Source organism: Salvelinus alpinus, chromosome 4 (genome assembly GCF_045679555.1).
Source record: "Salvelinus alpinus chromosome 4, SLU_Salpinus.1, whole genome shotgun sequence".
Taxonomy (NCBI): domain Eukaryota; kingdom Metazoa; phylum Chordata; class Actinopteri; order Salmoniformes; family Salmonidae; genus Salvelinus; species Salvelinus alpinus.
In genome coordinates, this window is record NC_092089.1 from 67816204 (window position 1) to 67833130 (window position 16927).

General features: G+C 45.5%; 1 long non-coding RNA gene across 2 annotated transcripts in view; it reads left to right on the forward strand.

Annotated features, from left to right (window-relative positions):
* The first annotated feature begins 6390 nt into the window (after positions 1–6390).
* The window catches only part of LOC139574306 (uncharacterized), a 135953-nt gene continuing 125416 nt past the window's right edge, over positions 6391–16927 (forward strand). The window contains exon 1 of one of the 2 annotated variants that reach the window (XR_011674750.1): positions 6391–7041. This is a non-coding gene — a long non-coding RNA (uncharacterized lncRNA). The remainder of the gene's footprint in view (positions 7042–16927) is intronic. The other variant, XR_011674749.1, reaches the window with a different exon arrangement.

Sequence of the window (16927 nt, forward strand, 5' to 3'; positions counted from 1 at the left end):
AGCATTTACGCGGTGTTTGCACATATAATTACGATGCTGTTGGGGGGGGGGGTCGGTGTTGCAGGAAATGTAGCAGGAGCCAATGTAGCCGTTTTCACTTTGAACAGTGGAAAATGTAATCTTGTCGAAACCTCACAATGTTGTTTTGACATCATTCCAACGTTTATGTATTTTCCTATGTGTGGTGAGATGGTTGTGTAAAAGCTGTAAGTGGTTCACCTGGTGTTCGTATGGGGTTGCAATGTTTGCACAATGCAGATTACCTTCAGGGAGGTCTAGCTCCCAGTGCTAGTTCATGACAACCATCTTGTGTGACTACCTACCGTAAACCTAGCTACTAATGGGTCCTTATTCTGATGACCTGTTTAAGAGTCAATATTTAATCCATTCATCAAACTGTATTTCTATAACAGTTTTTGCAAGAGGTTTTGTTTTACTATAACCTGTTCATCAAATGTTCTGTCCTTTAACAATAGACTATTTAGACTATGACTGACTGTCTTCTCATCAGCAGTACTTCCTAGGAGGGAACAGCCAAGTGGCCTACCTGTCTGTCTAACTATCTGTCTAACTATCTGTCTAACTATCTATCTGTGCCATGGTACACTTTTGACAAAGCCATACTGACCCAGATATCACAAAGAGAGAGAGAGAGCGAGAGAGCGAGAGAGAGAGAGAGAACGTATGGAACAGATGTGTATTCATGCACGTAAGTACCAAGGACAAAAACATTAAACTCTCAGTAGCCTTTCCTAGCCTGCGTGTGAGTGTCCTACAAATATTAGTGCCACTCTGTTAGCAGCCTCTACGTAGAGAATTAACTCACAGACATTCATTGGTTTCTGATTGACCACCCGGGTTTTATAGGATGTCCCCCACTTCACCATTTTAGGTCAATCAGCATTGTATTAGGGACGAACTTGATTTAACATCTGAGAGACCGCGAAGGATACCAAATGTTACAAGATATTGTTGCTCAGATAAGTCAGCTATGTCAGTGACATCCCTGGTCCTTGCGGAGCCCCCCTTTTATCTATGGAGATGAGAGTGTGGTGCCCTGGCGGTGGTGGCCACCCCTCCTGTCACCTTCGTCCCACCGGGTGGCAGCCTGATGCCTGTGTTTCTATGCTAATGGCTATGCCTGGTGGTCTCAGCACTCTCCTTTATCTTATCGCTCTCTCTCTCTTTATCTTATCTCTTTCCTCCGCCTCTGTCCTCTGCCTCAGTCACAGGAGGCTGCTGAGGGGAGGGCGGCTCATAATAATGTCTGGAATGGAGTAAATGGAATGGCATCAAACACATAGAAACACATGTGTTTGATGAGTTCGACACCATTCCATTAATTCCGTTCCAGCCATTACTGAGAGCCCGTCCTCCCCAATTAAGGTGCCACCAACCTCCTGTGGCCTCAGTGCATACCTGGCATGCCTTATGCTCTGGCTGCTCTAGCCCTCTCACCTGACTCTCTGTTTCTCACCTTCACGTGCTGCCATCACACTAGCTCTGTGAATGCCTTGCATATTTTCTCTGTATTTCTGGCACACATGTATTTCCTATTTTCTGTGAATCTCTACATCTGTGGTTAAAACTGTACCATGGTTTGAATGGCATGGTGTGTTGGCCAGCAGCCATAGATAGTGCTAAACATGGCCCGATCATTAAAACCCAAATTCAGACATATCTATTTACACTCTTTCTATAGATGAAGAGATGGCCTTGTTGCTACGGATCACCACTGGTTAACTCTATCCCCAGAGCCTGATTGTGTGAGTGTGAATTAACACAAACCCAGCAAAGGAATTACAGGGATAAAAAGTTGTTGTGACCCCAACATTATTTCAGTCCAGAATGGGACCGATCAGACAGTATAAATCTGTGCTGACTTAACCCCCCCGACCCCCCGCTCTCCCCCTTAGCCTCTTTGTCTCCATTGAGCCCTACCTCCCCAGGGTGATTATTTCTTATCATGTACTTATTTGTTTAATCCACCCCTCCCCCTACAGCACTTGGCGGGCCCACTCCCCATACACTGGCTGTCTGGTGGTAGGAGCCCCTCTCTCTCCCCCTCCTCGTCCTTATACAGTCCCCAGCCCTAGCCCTAGCCTCAGCCCTAGTCCCAGCCCGAACCACAGTCCCAGCCCTAATCCCAGGCTTAACCCTAACCATAGCCCCAGCCCTAACCCCAACCATAGCCCCAGCCCCAGCCCTAACCCTAGCCCCAGCCCTAACCCTAGCCCCAGCCCCAACCATAGCCTCAGCCCTAACCCTAACCATAGCCCCAGCCCTAACCCTAACCATAGCCCCAGCCCTAACCCTAACCCTAGCCCCAGCGACAATATGTGGATGTTCACTCCGGCAGCCTCTGAACCCCATCGGGGGGGAATCCTTCTCCCCCTCTCCACCCCCAGTACCCCTCCCTCTTGCATGCGGCCACCACTAGTGAGCCTGTATGCACACCATAAATAATGGATGCATTAGCATGCATGAATATCTTTTTAGAAGGGGGGGATGCCTTAATTCATTATTAATCCCCTCAGAGGAAAACGGGGCTGTTGCTGCCTGGACTTGGCTGGGCTAGGCCCCTACTAAACCCTGATTTAGGGTCTCTGTCTATGGCTCGTCTGTACACTATCATACTCCCCCACCCCTCCAGAAATCACTGTCCCTCCCCACCCAGATCAAGTCCCCCTCCGCCCCCCTTCATCAAGCCTCAATCTTTCCCAAAACACATCTGGAAGGGGGGATAATCTGCTATAATTTTTGAGGGGGCGAGGGGCTGATCCTGGGGGGCACAGTGGGGTGACCCCTCCCTAACAGTATCAAGGCTGGAGCTCTGACGGTCAACGGTTGTATTTTATGTATTTGTATTTAAACAAAACAGGTATGGTCCATTATGTCCCTTAAATAACGTCCACTGGTGGAGACAAACCAAACCCATGTCTCTGTATTTTCTGGTTGTGTTTTTTTTGAAGGTTGAACAGCCATAGAGCTATTGACTTTGAAGTTGCCATTAGCACCATTTGGCGGGGGGCGGGGGTAGGATCGTGGGGGGTGGGGGGGGGGGTAGATGAAGAGGAGGGGGGCGGGTGACAAATACAATTCTGATCGCAGAGCGTAAAGTAATTTATGGTGGGGGGTTGTCGAGGGGTTATGTGGTTTCGTGTTATTTTTAGAACTGGTACAGTGGGCATTGAGGAAAGCTGTTGCAATTTCATCAAGCACATTGTAAATCCAGGGTTGAGTATTTAGTTGGTTTAGTACTGTAAAGAACATGTGTTACAGGAAGATAAAGATGCTCTACGCTGGCAATTTACAAATGTGTTTGTACAGGATGTTTGCATGCGTGTGGGTTGTGTGTGTGTGTGTGTGTGTGGGGGGGGGGGCTACTGGATCTAGTCTAGACGTGTGTGTGTCAGAGTGTGTGTGTACGTGCTACACCCCATCCCTCTCTCCCACCACTAGGTCGCACTGCCTGCCTCACAGCATTCGCTCCTGCTTGACTCCAGCCTCCTGGCTCACACCAGCCAATCACCGCCCTCAAAAGCATTGCCACACTGCAGCCTCCACCAATCACAAATCACTATAGAACGCACACAGACACACATGCAGTGTCTAGTGAACGTCTACACACCACTTTGCTGCCTTAAAATGAAATCTACAGATCTATACAACCTACTCCACATTTTTTATGTTAAAGAAAATGATGGAACATTTTCCAAATTAATAAAATAAAATGAAGATGTCTTGATTGCGTGTCTTCACATCCCAGAGTTAAAACTTGGTGGAAGCACCTTTGGCACCGATTACAGCTTTGAATAATTTTGAATACGATTCTACAAACGTTGCACAACTCTTAGGGCAACATACAGTATATCCACTGAGTTTGTCAAAATTGCTCAAGCTATATACATTTGGTTGGGAGTCATTGATGGACAGCAATATTCAAATCTTGCCTCTGATTTCAAGCAAATTTAATTCAGGACTGAGACTGGACCAATCAGGAACACTTAACACCTATTGGAAAGCCATTCTGGAGTGTCTTTGGCTTTAAAATGTGTGTAACTGTCCTGCTCAAAAATAAAACTATCCCAGGGTTTTCCTCTAGATTTTTACCTGGGCTTTGCTCCTTTCATATTTATTTTGATCCTGACAATCTCCCCATTCCCTGTTGGTGACAAGCATACACATAACATAATGCTGCCACCGCAATATTTGAAAACACAGAGAGTTTCACTTTGTATTGTGTTGTATTAGATTTGACCCAAACCTAGCATTTTTAATTTAGGCCAAAAAGTTAATTTATTTGCCGTGTTGTCTTGCAGTATAACTTAACGGCCTTGTTGCAAACTGAATGGATGATTTGAAGTCGATTATTTTAACACGGGCGTCCTTCTTTTTTTGACTTTGTCATACAGGCCAGTAATGTGGAGCGAATGCAATGTTGTTGATCCTCTGTATTTTCAAGCATTGTGGTGGCAACATCATGTTATGGGTATTCTTGTCACCGGCAGCGACTGGGGAGTTTGCAATGATCAAAATAAATATGAAAGGAGCAAAGCCCAAGTAAGAAGTTAGAGGGAAACCCGTCGTAGCCTTCCTAACCCTGGGATAGAGTTTTATTTTACAGCGGGATAATTGTATACAGTTTAATGCCAAAGACACACGAGAATGGCTTTCCAATAGGTGTTGAGTGTTCCTGAATGATCCAGTCTCAGTCCTGACTTTAACCTGCGTGAAAATTTAGAGACAAGGTTTACATGTTGCTGTCCATCAATGACTCCCAACCAAATGTATTGATCTTAAGCAATTAAAAAAAAATGTTTTGTTGATATGTTGCCCTAAGAGTGCAAGGTTGGTAGACTCTTAATCAAAATGATTCACAGCTTTAATGGCTGCCAAATGTGCTCCCACCAATTGTTAACTCTGCGGTGTGAAGATATACGCAATCAATACATCTTCATTTCTTTATTAGTTTGGAAATGTTTCTATATTTTTTCATTAACTTTCAAAATGGGGAGCAGGTTGTGTAAATCGGTAGGGGGTAAAAAATCTTTAAATTAGATTGAATTTTAAGGCAGCTAAATGTGACGACTGTGTAAAGCGTTTGTTGACTTTCACTAGAGACTGTACACACACACACACACAGATGCACACACACTGGATATTTGCTTGCTTTAGTCACATAGATATTAATGTACATAATCCTGTTTGCTTGAACCACCATGTAACATAAATATAACTGACCCAGATAGTCATGTCAAACTTGATCCATGGCTTCATTCCTGCTTGTGTTTCTAACAATCACATTTTTTGTCCTTGCAAAAATATTTGGCATAGGTTCCCAGTAGCAGAGATAAAAGGGAAATATTTGCCAGGTATTCGCCAGATAAAAGTTACATTTCTTCCTCTCTGTCTGTCAAGATATTAATACAGAAAAAGACACATAAGAATATGTATCATTTATGGTAAGAGAATGATAACAGATGTAAACCAACTGTAAAAGTAATAGAAGCCAGTTGAAACAAACTTACCCGGAGAGTGTGTTCTTATCATACAAATGCAAGTTTATTTTTTGCTTATTACTGTATTATACCAAGCTATATCTTCTATACTCACCAAGGTTGTAGTGAGCCCCAGTTGTAAGCTGTGCTGTTGTCTGTTGGCTGGGGTACAACGGGACGGCGGGCGGGCGTAGGGGGCTGTTTTGTGACACAGAGAGAGAGTGAGAGAGGGCCTAGGTTCTGGAATGTTCCCGGCCAAATGTTTGGGTCCTGGGTCTCCATGCTACAGCGCAGGGCCAGTGGGCCTGGTGGCAGGCGGCTGCAGGCACCACACTGTGCAGCTGAACTCCAGTCAACCCCGCCGAATACCTCCGCCTGGGCAGGAAATGGAAATATTGTGCAGTATTGGCATGCCGATGGCCAATCTATCACAGGGCCGGCAATGGGACGGCCCATAAGGGGAGGCGCTCTGTAGATCAGAGATGGGCCGCTGGGATAGGGTTCAAAGGTAAACAGGAGAAACTTGAGCTAAAGAAAGAGGATCTGGCTCCTTGCAGGGGGCCACGCCCAAACCAACCACCATCACCCAGACCTGGCTCACCCCTCGCCCCTGCCACCCAACAGGGGCTCCCCTCTACCCCCCTAAAAGTGTCCAATCTCCTGTTTCTACAAGCCAGCCCTGTCTCCAACATGTTTGCTATGAAAAATTGCTATTTTTAAAGGCATACTTCCGCTGAGAGGGTCTAAGTTCTAAAACCGTGTTGCTCTAGTCTGTTGAAGGCTGAATTCAAGTGTGCCTCTTAACAATTATCACACTGTGTAACACTTTGCAAGTCTACAAGGGTGAAAATAGGTCAGGGATTTGTTAGGGAATTTAATTAGACACTATGGACAAGACTTGGTCTGTATGATGTAACAAGTGTCTCTTTTTCTCCATCAACTGCTGCTTTCCGTTTCTCAGTAAACTATTCCTTTAAAGCCACCCAGCTGCTCACTAGCCTATATCCTCTGGATAAAAACCGTACGTTAAAACAGTATCTGACGATGCAGCAGCTCATATTGCATAATAGTTTACGCCTCAACGTAAATGCGCACATCGTACCAGGAAATGAAAAGTCGACTGCGGATCTGCAAGGGATAGGATGGTTGTGGATCAGATGATTATATAAAAGTATAATGTGCCCGTGTCACCAACGGATGATCGAGATGGTATGTCCGGTATCACTTTAAATGTTCACAACTCTCAGGATGGCGTATTTCTGCCTGCCGCTTATTTCCTGCTTGACCTTGTGAACTCGTCCGTGTGACCCGGAAAAATCACTTCCAATTCTCATCTTTTATTTTGATATGCCTGGGCTTGTTATGTATTACCCAGACAGGATGTGACATCACCGGGTCCAAACGTCAGGACGGGCTGTCTAGGATGTCCAGAACCCGTGCTGCTGGAGGATGCTTCCTCGCAGCGGGGTCCAGGCAAGTGATGCTCGCTGGAGGATGTAGGATTGAACCAAGCAGGCGAGACAGAGGCACAGGAGACTGAGTGAGTCGCGTGCTGACTGAGCGCTTTTTAAAACCGGTCTACTTTCATCCACGCACAAGTTCAGATGCTATGCCACACTTTCCCCCTCTGTCTCACGCCGGTGATGCAGTAAACGAGAGTTGTTATGGAGACAAATAACGTCCATGGATGCCGCACTCTTTTGAGCCACGGACAGGGCTGTAATGTAAAGGGCGACAATATAATGTGCTGCAATTAGATCGAAAGGGAACATTGTCTATGTAACGACCTCAGCTTGAATGGCAGGTGCAATCGGCAGAAAACAGAGGGGGGGAGACGAGACTCAGAACAGCTGAACATCTTACCTAACTGTTCCGATTGTACTATAACTGTTATTGCGCATGTTGGAGCGATATTATGTGTTTTAAAAACGGAAATGTTTTCATATAAGAGATTGTCGTGAAACCCTAAGGTTGCCAGAGGAATTTACGAACTAGTGATAGGAAAATGAACACCCCGTGTTGGGATGAGTTGGTGCATCTCCTCCTCCGCGGGACAGCAGGACGCTCTGAGCCGGATTCTTTCGTGTCTAGGCTCAAATTACTGCAGTCAGTCACGTGGTGTTTGTTATTGTCCGCCCTCTTTTAACTGAGGTAGGCTTCTGTAGTGTGTGGGGGGAGCTGTTTATTTTATAACACTCTAGTGGAATATTCGGATGTACTGCTGCACAAATCTACCAGGACACGAATTTGATTGGATAATGAAGTGATATGCAGATCATATGAATACATTTTCTCCAAATAGGCTTAAATAGTTCATAATTTGAAAGTATTTGGATTATTTACACGAATGCACCACTGGGCACAGACATCAATTCAACATTTTGAATTAAAATGAAATGACGTGGAAACAACGTTCATTCAACCAGTGTGTGCCCAGTGGGTAGGCAATCCTATAAGAATTCCCTCATGATTTGCATGCATGGTATGGTATCCATTATTTAATTGAATATCTGGTATTTTATGGAATATTTTAACTAGGCTACTGATGCTGTGCGAATGGAGTAAACATTTCCATAACTGTACAATAATGCGCATTGCCTCCTGCATACCACTGTATATGAATGTAGCCTATGTGTGTGATGCGTTCGTGCAGCGACCTATGGGATTAAGAGTGTGTATGACTCAAGCTGCTGTTGCCTGCTCGTCTGGAGGGATAGCTCTATTGTTCATGGCTTGCGTGTAGACAGGGTGCTTCATCTCCAGGTCGACTGTGGCAACTCGTGGCTCAGTTTGCCTACGTAGCTAGGAGCCCAGGCTGCCTGCTATGGAGTAGAGTGGGGGGGGGGCAGCCGGGCCAGGCCGGGCTAAGAGAGGCTAAGGGTAGCAGTAGTAACTAAGAGCCTGGCCCTAGCATGGCCTATGGGCCCATCAGTAATTAGCCAGGCAGAGCCAGCGAGCAGGGCCATATATTCAGGCTGCTGAAAGGTCCCGGGAGGGGGGTCTATTGCCGGCCGACAGGTGCAAGAGGGAGGTAGGCGTCAGGAGCCAGGGGAATCGAAACTAGAGATGGGGGCAAAGAGGGTAGCGTCTGCATCCCTGGGGTCAGATAGCTCCACATACCCCCTCCTCCCCCGTCCCTTGAGGGTCCGAAGCGAAAGCAAGTTCAAGAGCTTCTTCCTGCCCCAGCCACTTTGTGTGTGTGTGTGTGTGTGTGTTGGGGGGGGGGGGGGTCAGGAGGATGTGTTATTGTGTATTATAATCATCATCTGTCTTGCTATATCTAGCTCAGTCAGGGTGAGGGGGATCAGGGTAGATCCACCATGTATTCATTCATAGCATTCCATTACTCACCAAAACAAATGCTCCAGTCCAAATGATTACAATCATTTGACATGATTTCACACATGTGATGATCTCACACTTTGTTCCAGTTCCATACATGATCAGGTTATTTTGTTCTTTGTTATAATCCCCATTGAGTACGTAACTTGAAGTTTGATGGTGAAGTTGAAAGGCTTATTAAGGCTACTCGTCTTGCTGGGGAAAAAGGTACTGTATTGTTGCTGTGCAGTTTTTTTCTTCTCCCTGGCTGTTCTGCTTGAACTCCCTAATCCTGGTTACAGCCATTACAAATCCTGCTGTCTTGACGTGAGACTCCAGACAGGAGACTGGCTCTGTAACTTGGTTTCATTTAGCATTCCTTAGGGGTTTATGGGCAGGTGTTTACAATTACGGGCAGGATATTTATTGGGAACTTTAAAGGCATTTTTTTTGCTTACCTCTCAATTAGACAAACACACACACGTTACACAAGTCGCGCGCATACTCACACACGTGCATGAGCGCACACGCACATACACACAAACACACACATGCACACTTAATTTTTTTACTGTCTCTCAAGTAAAGAGAGAAAATCCCCTGGCCCGCTGTCCCTCTCTTCTTCTCTTCTCTCTCTCTCTCACCAGTCCCCCTATTAGGCCAGGTCAGTATGTGATGTGGGTGGAAGGCAGGAAGGGATCTGTGACCTATAATTATGGGGGCTTAGCAGGAGCAGTGGCTCTTTGGCGCTTGGCTCAAATCAAGGTGCAGCCTGGAGTCTGGGGAGGCTGGGCGGCCACTGCCCCTCTGCAGCCCTCCATTCTGCAGCCTGGCTTGATTGCTGGCAGCTGGGTGAGCCATGTCAAGTGGCAGCCTGGGAAATGTGAAATCCCCTGATAAAGCGCAGAGCCCCTAAAAAGCCATGAAGCTCATGTAATGAGGAAAGTGATGGGGTTTGGGTGTGCTGAGCACGCAGGCAGCAGGGACTCACCACGCATGTGTGGTTTTGTGTGTGTGTGTGTGTTTGGGTGTGTAGAAAGAAAGATAAAGTGGAAGTTTAGTGTGTTTGTGTGTGCACCTATGCATGTGTGTGTGTGTGTGTGTGTGAGAGAGAGAGGAAGTCAGAGTGTGTGTACTTACTTAAACTTCCCTTTGCTCCCTGTGGAGCATAAGGCCGCTACAAGTCCATACCATGTGTGTTTGTGTACGGGTGTGTTTGTGTGCGTGTGGAGGAGGAGGAGAAAAAGAGTGGAAGTCAGAGTGCACACGCTTGACTCCTCTAATCCTGGATTTGGAAGGATCCACACATTTCCAACAATGTAAATCCGGTAGTTAGGTCAGCCCTGCCACTGAGGTAGAGCTCAAATCTTCTCGGCTCACCTTCCAAGCCATGGAGACATAATCATACTACACTGAATACCGGTTATGCCTCTCATGCACTACCATGCCCCTTTCCTTTCTAAACGACGTTAATACCCATGTATACCCTAATTTCAAGACCCACATTACAGTAAATACGCTAAATACAATAAGTAAATACCTTCCTGAGAATAGTGGTATAATTCCTGATATTAATGCCGGCGTTCCGCTTTAGAATGATTCCAGAGCTGCTGTAGCAGTTAAACGCATTCCTGGTTTTATGGAGGTCATTATTCCTGTTTCTTAATCACCACCTCAGCTTTTATAACCTCCCTCAGCCTCAGTGTGTGGCTGGAGGGAAGGAACCACATGTGGGCACAAACCAGGAAACACAGGCCCACAAGAATAGGCCCTCTCTCCCCGCCTCCCAGATCAAACAGTCTGGGCTCTGTAAGCTCAGTGGGTTGAACACAATAGGCAAATGGCACAGCGAGAAGTGTTCTGCTGCATTTGATTGATGCCTATGAGAAGGTAAAGGGTACATTATTTTATATGATCCTGCTGGGGGTTGTCAAAGAGAGTATTATCGATGGATTTATGTGCATAGAGCTGAATTCCCCACACACTGAAGGCTTCATAAGTCACCCTACTGAACATTTACCCTGGTCGTATTAGTTACATCTTCGGGCTAATAATATACACTACATGTCACATATAAGCGGTGAACATATGATTGGCCGTTAAGATGTAAGCGTTGGATGGAGTGATGATGCTCGGACTGTAGTCTGATGGATGAGTGGAAGGAAAGAGAGAAGCAGCTCTACAGTAACAGTGGCAGACTTTTGGTAGGCTCCATCCATCACCCTCTGCTTACACCGCTCTTTGTCCACCGACAACGGGGGAAAAGGTGGAGAGATGATTGAGGAGGGGGGGGGTGATTAAGCTGAGCGGATGTTTGTGGGAGCGGTGACGGCCGTGGTGATTCCTGCATAAATCCCAGCTAGCCAGACTCGTAACAGTCTATTGAAAGGGCATTAGCCTGGCCCTGGTTGAATAGGATCTATAATGTGTGAAGAGGCTTGTCTGCTCTGACCTGGTAGTAGGGGCTGATAGGGGCTCTTCTAGCAAACAGCTCTGCACTCTTAGCGACTAAATAAACCTTGCAGCCGGTTCGATGGGCGTCATGGGTGACATACGCTGCCAGGGGCCGACGTGCTTGACGCCATAGTTCACTGAGCAACAGCCGTACTTGACGTTGAGGAGTGGGAATGCGGAGGTAGCGGGGGCCGGTGTTTGTAGGGGAGAGGGGTAGAGATACACCCCTCCGCTTGTTTACCCTGCTCATGAGGGTCCCCTGCCTGCTGCCAGGGCACTTATCGCCTTGGAGGAATGTGGGACCTGCGTGTTAAATTCCCCTTGAAGCCCCGGGGGAGGAGGTAAGGGTGTTGGACCCGTGTCGGGGGAGTGGGGTGGCTGGGTGGGAGAGGAGGACCAGGGATGGTGGTCCAGATCCAGGGGGGGATTCCTCGATCTGTCAGTGCTTCTCTCCATCCTCCAGCTCCACATCAGCCCTCCGACCGACAAGGCAAACAGGATTTGCATCCATGGTGTATTTGCAATGCAAATGGTTTCCCTCCCTCCTCATTTGATTTGGAGACTCATCCCAGGGCAGGCCTCACACCGTGTACATAGACAGGACCAGGGTTTCGAGTGCACACAAGACCCAGACAAGAGAAAAGGCGAGAAGACATCTTGTTTAGCTGCCTCAGGTACCTAACTACCAGACTGATGCGTTTGCTTGCTCTCCTCAGATATTAGCTAGGTAATTTTATGAAAAGTTTGTCTTTTTATTTATTTATTGTTATTTCACCTTTATTTAACCAGGTAGGCTAGTTGAGAACAAGTTCTCATTTACAACTGCGACCTGGCCAAGATAAAGCAAAGCAGTGCGACACAAACAACAACAGAGAGTTACACATGGAATAACAAACATACAGTCAATAATACAATAGAAAAGTCTATATACAGTGTGTGCAAATTAAGTAGGATAAGGGAGGTAAGGCAATGAATAGGCCACAGTGGCTAAATAAATTACAATATAGCAATTAAACATTGGAGTGATAAATGTGCAGAAGATGAGTCTGCAAGTAGAGATACTGGGGTGCAAAGGAGCAAAATAAATAACAGTATGGGGATGAGGTAGTTGGATGGGCTATTTACAGATGGGCTATGTACAGGTGCAGTGATCTGTGAGCTGCTCTGACAGCTGGTGCTTAAAGCTAGTGAGGGAGATATGGGTCTCCAGCTTCAGTGATTTTTGCAGTTCGTTCCAGTCATTGGCAGCAGAGACCTGGAAGGAAAGGCGGCCAAAAGAGGAATTGGCTTTGGGGGTGACCAGTGAAATATACCTGCTGGAGCGCGTGCTATGGGTGGGTGCTGCTATGGTGACCAGTGAGCTGAGATAAGGCGGGGCTTTACTTAGCAAAGACTTATAGATGACTTGGAGCCAGTGGGTTTGGCGACCAATATGAAGCGAGGGCCAGCCAATGAGAGCAAACAGGTCGCAGTGTTGGGTAGTATATGGGGCTTTGGTGACAAAACGGATGGCACTGTGATAGACCGCATCCAATTTGCTGATTAGAGTGTTGGAGGCTATTTTGTAAATGACATCGCCGAAGTCAAGGATCGGTAGGATAGTCAGTTTTACGAGGGTATGTTTGGCAGCATGAGTGAAGGATGCTTTGTTGCGAAATAGGAAGCCGATTCTAGATTTAATTTTGGATTGGAGATGCTTAATGTGAATCTGGAAGGAGAGTTTACAGTCTAACCAGACACCTAGGTATTTGTAGTTGTCCACATATTCTAAGTCAGAACCGTCCAGAGTATTGATGCTGGACGGGCGGGCAGGTGCGGGCAGCGATCGGTTGAAGAGCATTTAGTTTTACTTGCATTTAAGAGCAGTTGGAGGCCACGGAAGGAGCGTTGTATGGCATTGAAGCTCGTCTGGAGGTTAGTTAACACAGTGTCCAAAGAAGGGCCAGAAATATACAGAATGGTGTCGTCTGCGTAGAGGTGGATCAGAGAATCACCAGCAGCAAGAGTGACATCATTGATGTATACAGAGAAAAGAGTCGGCCCGAGGTTTGAACCCTGTGGCACCCCCATAGAGACTACCAGAGGTCCGGACAACAGGCCCTCCGATTTGACACACTGAACTCTGTCTGAGAAGTAGTTGGTGAACAGGGCGAGGCAGTCATTTGAGAAACCAAGGCTGTTCAGTCTGCCGATAAGAATGTGGTGATTGACAGAAGTTGAAAGCCTTGGCCAGGTCGATGAATACAGCTGCACAGTATTGTCTCTTATCGATGGAGGTTATGATATCGTTTAGGACCTTAAACGCTTAATACTGTGCTGAGGTGGGTGCTGAGGTGCTGAGGTGCACCCATGACCAGCTCGGAAACCAGATTGCATAACAACAGTTGTTTGCCACGTAAAAATGTTACGGTGTAATTAAAATAAATATGTTTTTACCCAAACACTGGCATACTTTGAAGGCTTGAGCCATCTGCACTTTGAATGTGTTTGTTTGTGTCAAGGTGTTTTTAGTACACAAGTGTAAATCATATCTTTACAAGTGTACCGGTAAAGGCTGACCGTTATTCTCTGTGTCTGTGTGGTGTGTGTGTGTGTGTGTGTTTATGTTTGATGGTGTTTGTGTGTGTGAGGGCTCCAATGTGGCACTAATGGTCTATTACAGTTACTGAAGGTGTTAGTCCAGGAGTGTGTATGTCTGTGTGTGTCTGGTGCCGTCTAGTCCAGAAGATCTATTTTTCTCATATTTCGTTACTTCCCTTCCCATGTTTAATGTAGAAACAATTGTGGTTGGCTGACATGAGCATATATCATGTGCAGGATGAACATACCGTACTGTACATGACACCCATGAAAATCAACCCTGCCCTGTACCCTCATTTTCAGACTATGGGATCTATTTTTGGCTGGCGCTGAGGCGCAAGTGTCAAATGCACGTTAGTTTGCAAATGCGTCATGTAAAAAATAGCGCACTGGCATTTTCCACCCCTTACACCAGGGTTGGCAATTTACCTGTCTAACACCAGCTCAGAGGTGGGAGGGGTGAAACTATTTTTAGATGTGTCCTTAAAAACATGTGCAAATGTGCTAATTTCAGTAAGCGCAACTAGAGATATGTAATACCGACCAAAACATGGTCTTAGCGGTAACGCAGTTGGTAATGGCATTGATTTTGATAGCAGAGGCGCACACAGTACTTATGCACATCACCAATGTTTTATTCAAATATCACGAGCAGAAAAACAGTCAAACCACATTCCCATTTTTTATTTATATTGGACGTTATCTTCGTCCAGCTTCGGTAAAAAGTTTTGACTCATCATGTGCGATGTCCATTGGGTGAAAGGTGTCAGTGACAGTAGGGAGCCTGTTTAGGCACATCATGTTATTTAAAAAGGCTCCTTATTGTTTTTCTTCCGCTTTTGTCTGTTGGACCTAACTGTCAAATCGCAATTCAGTGCTGAATCCGCTTGTAGGCTATATTTGCCTTTCACGTGGCAATGTCACTGCTGGCCATATTTAACCTTTCAGCAGTGATATCTAAACTCAGCCCAAAAAAATAAACGTTCTCTCTGTCAACTGCGTTTATTTTCACCAAACTTAACATGTGTAAATATTTGTATGAACATAACAAGATTCAACAACTGAGACATAAACTGAACAAGTTCCACAGACATGTGACTAACAGAAATGGAATAATGTGTCCCTGAACAAAGGGGGGGTCAAAATCAAAAGTAAAAGTCAGTATCTGGTGTGGCCACCAGCTGCATTAAGTACTGCAGTGCATCTCCTCCTCATGGACTGTACCAGATTTTCCAGTTCTTGCTGTGAGATGTTACCCCACTCTTCCACCAAGGCACCTGCAAGTTCCCGGACATTTATACATTGCAATTTATTGCCCTGGCCACATCTGCAGTCCTCATGCCTCCTTGCAGCATGCCTAAGGCACGTTCACGCAGATGAGCAGGGACCCTGGGCATCTTTCTTTTGGTGTTTTTCAGTGTCAGTAGAAAGGCCTCTTTAGTGTCCTAAGTTTTCATAACTGTGACTTTAATTGCCTACGTCTGTAAGCTGTTAGTGTCTTAACGACTGTTCCGCAGGTGCATGTTCATTAATTGTTTATGGTTCATTGAACAAGTATGGGAAATAGTGTTTAAACCCTTTACAATGAAGACCTGTGAAGTTATTTGGATTTTTCGGAATTATCTTTGAAAGACAGGGTCCTGAAAAAGGGATGTTTCTTTTTTTGCTGAGTTTATATTCAGTACCAGTCAAAAGTTTGGACACACTTACTCATTCAATGGTTTTTCTTTATTTTTTACTATTTTCTACATTGTAGAATAATAGTGAAGACATCAAAACGATGAAATAACACATATGGAATCATGTAGTAACCAAAAAAGTGTTTAACAAATCAAAATATATTTATATTTGAGATTCTTCAAAGTAGCCACCCTTTGTCTTGATGACAGCTTTGCACACCCTTGGCATTCTCTCAAACAGCTTCATGAGGAATGCTTTTCCAAACAGTCTTGAAGGAGTTCTTACATATGCTGAGCACTTGTTGGCTGCTTTTCCAACTCATCCCAAACCATCCAAATTGGGTTGAGGTCAGGAAATTGTGGAGGCCAGGTCATCTGATGCAGCACTCCATCACTCTCCTTCTTAGTCAACTAGCCCTTACACAGCCTAGAGGTGTGTTGGTCATTGTCCTGTTGAAAAACAACCGATAGTCCCACTAAGCGCAAACCAGATGGGATGGCGTATTGCTGCAGAATGCTGTGGTAGCCATGTTGGTTAAGTGTGCCTTGAATTCTAAATAAATCACTGACAGTGTCACCAGCGAAGCACCCCACACCACCGCACCTCCTCCTCCATGCTTCACGGTGGGAACCACCCATGAGGAGATCATCCGTTCACCTACTCTGCGTCTCACGAAGACACGGCGGTTGCAACCAAAAATCTCAAATTTGTACTCATCAGACCAAAGAACAGATTTCCACCGGTCTAATGTCCATTGCTCGTGTTTCTTAGCCCAAGCAAGTCTCTTCTTATTATTGGTGTCCTTTAGTAGTGGTTTCTTTGCAGCAATTTGACCATGAAGGCCTGATTCATGCAGTCTCTTCTGAACAGTTGATGTTGAGATGTGTCTGTTACTTGAATTCTGTGAAGCATTTATTTGGGCTGAAATTTCTGAACCTGGTAACTCTAATTAACTTTTTCTCTGCAGCAGAGGTAACTCTGGGTCTTCCTTTCCTGTGGCGGTCCTTATGAGAGCCCGTTTCATCATAGCGCTTGATGGTTTTTGCGACTTCACTTGAAGTTCTTGAAATTTTCCACATTGACTGCTTCATATCTTAAAGTATTGATGGACTGTCATTTCTCTTTGCTTATTTGAGCTGTTCTTGCCATAATATGGACTTGGTCTTTTAGCAAATAGGGTTATCTTTTGTATACCACCCCGACCTTGTCACAACACAACTGATTGGCTCAAACACATTAAGAAGGAAAGTAATTCCATAAATTAACTTTTAAAATGGCACACCTGTTAATTGAGATGCATTCCAGGTGACTACCTCATGAAGCTGGTTGAGAGAATGCAAAGCTGTCATCAAGGCAAAGGGTGGCTACTTCGAAGAATCTCAAATATAAAA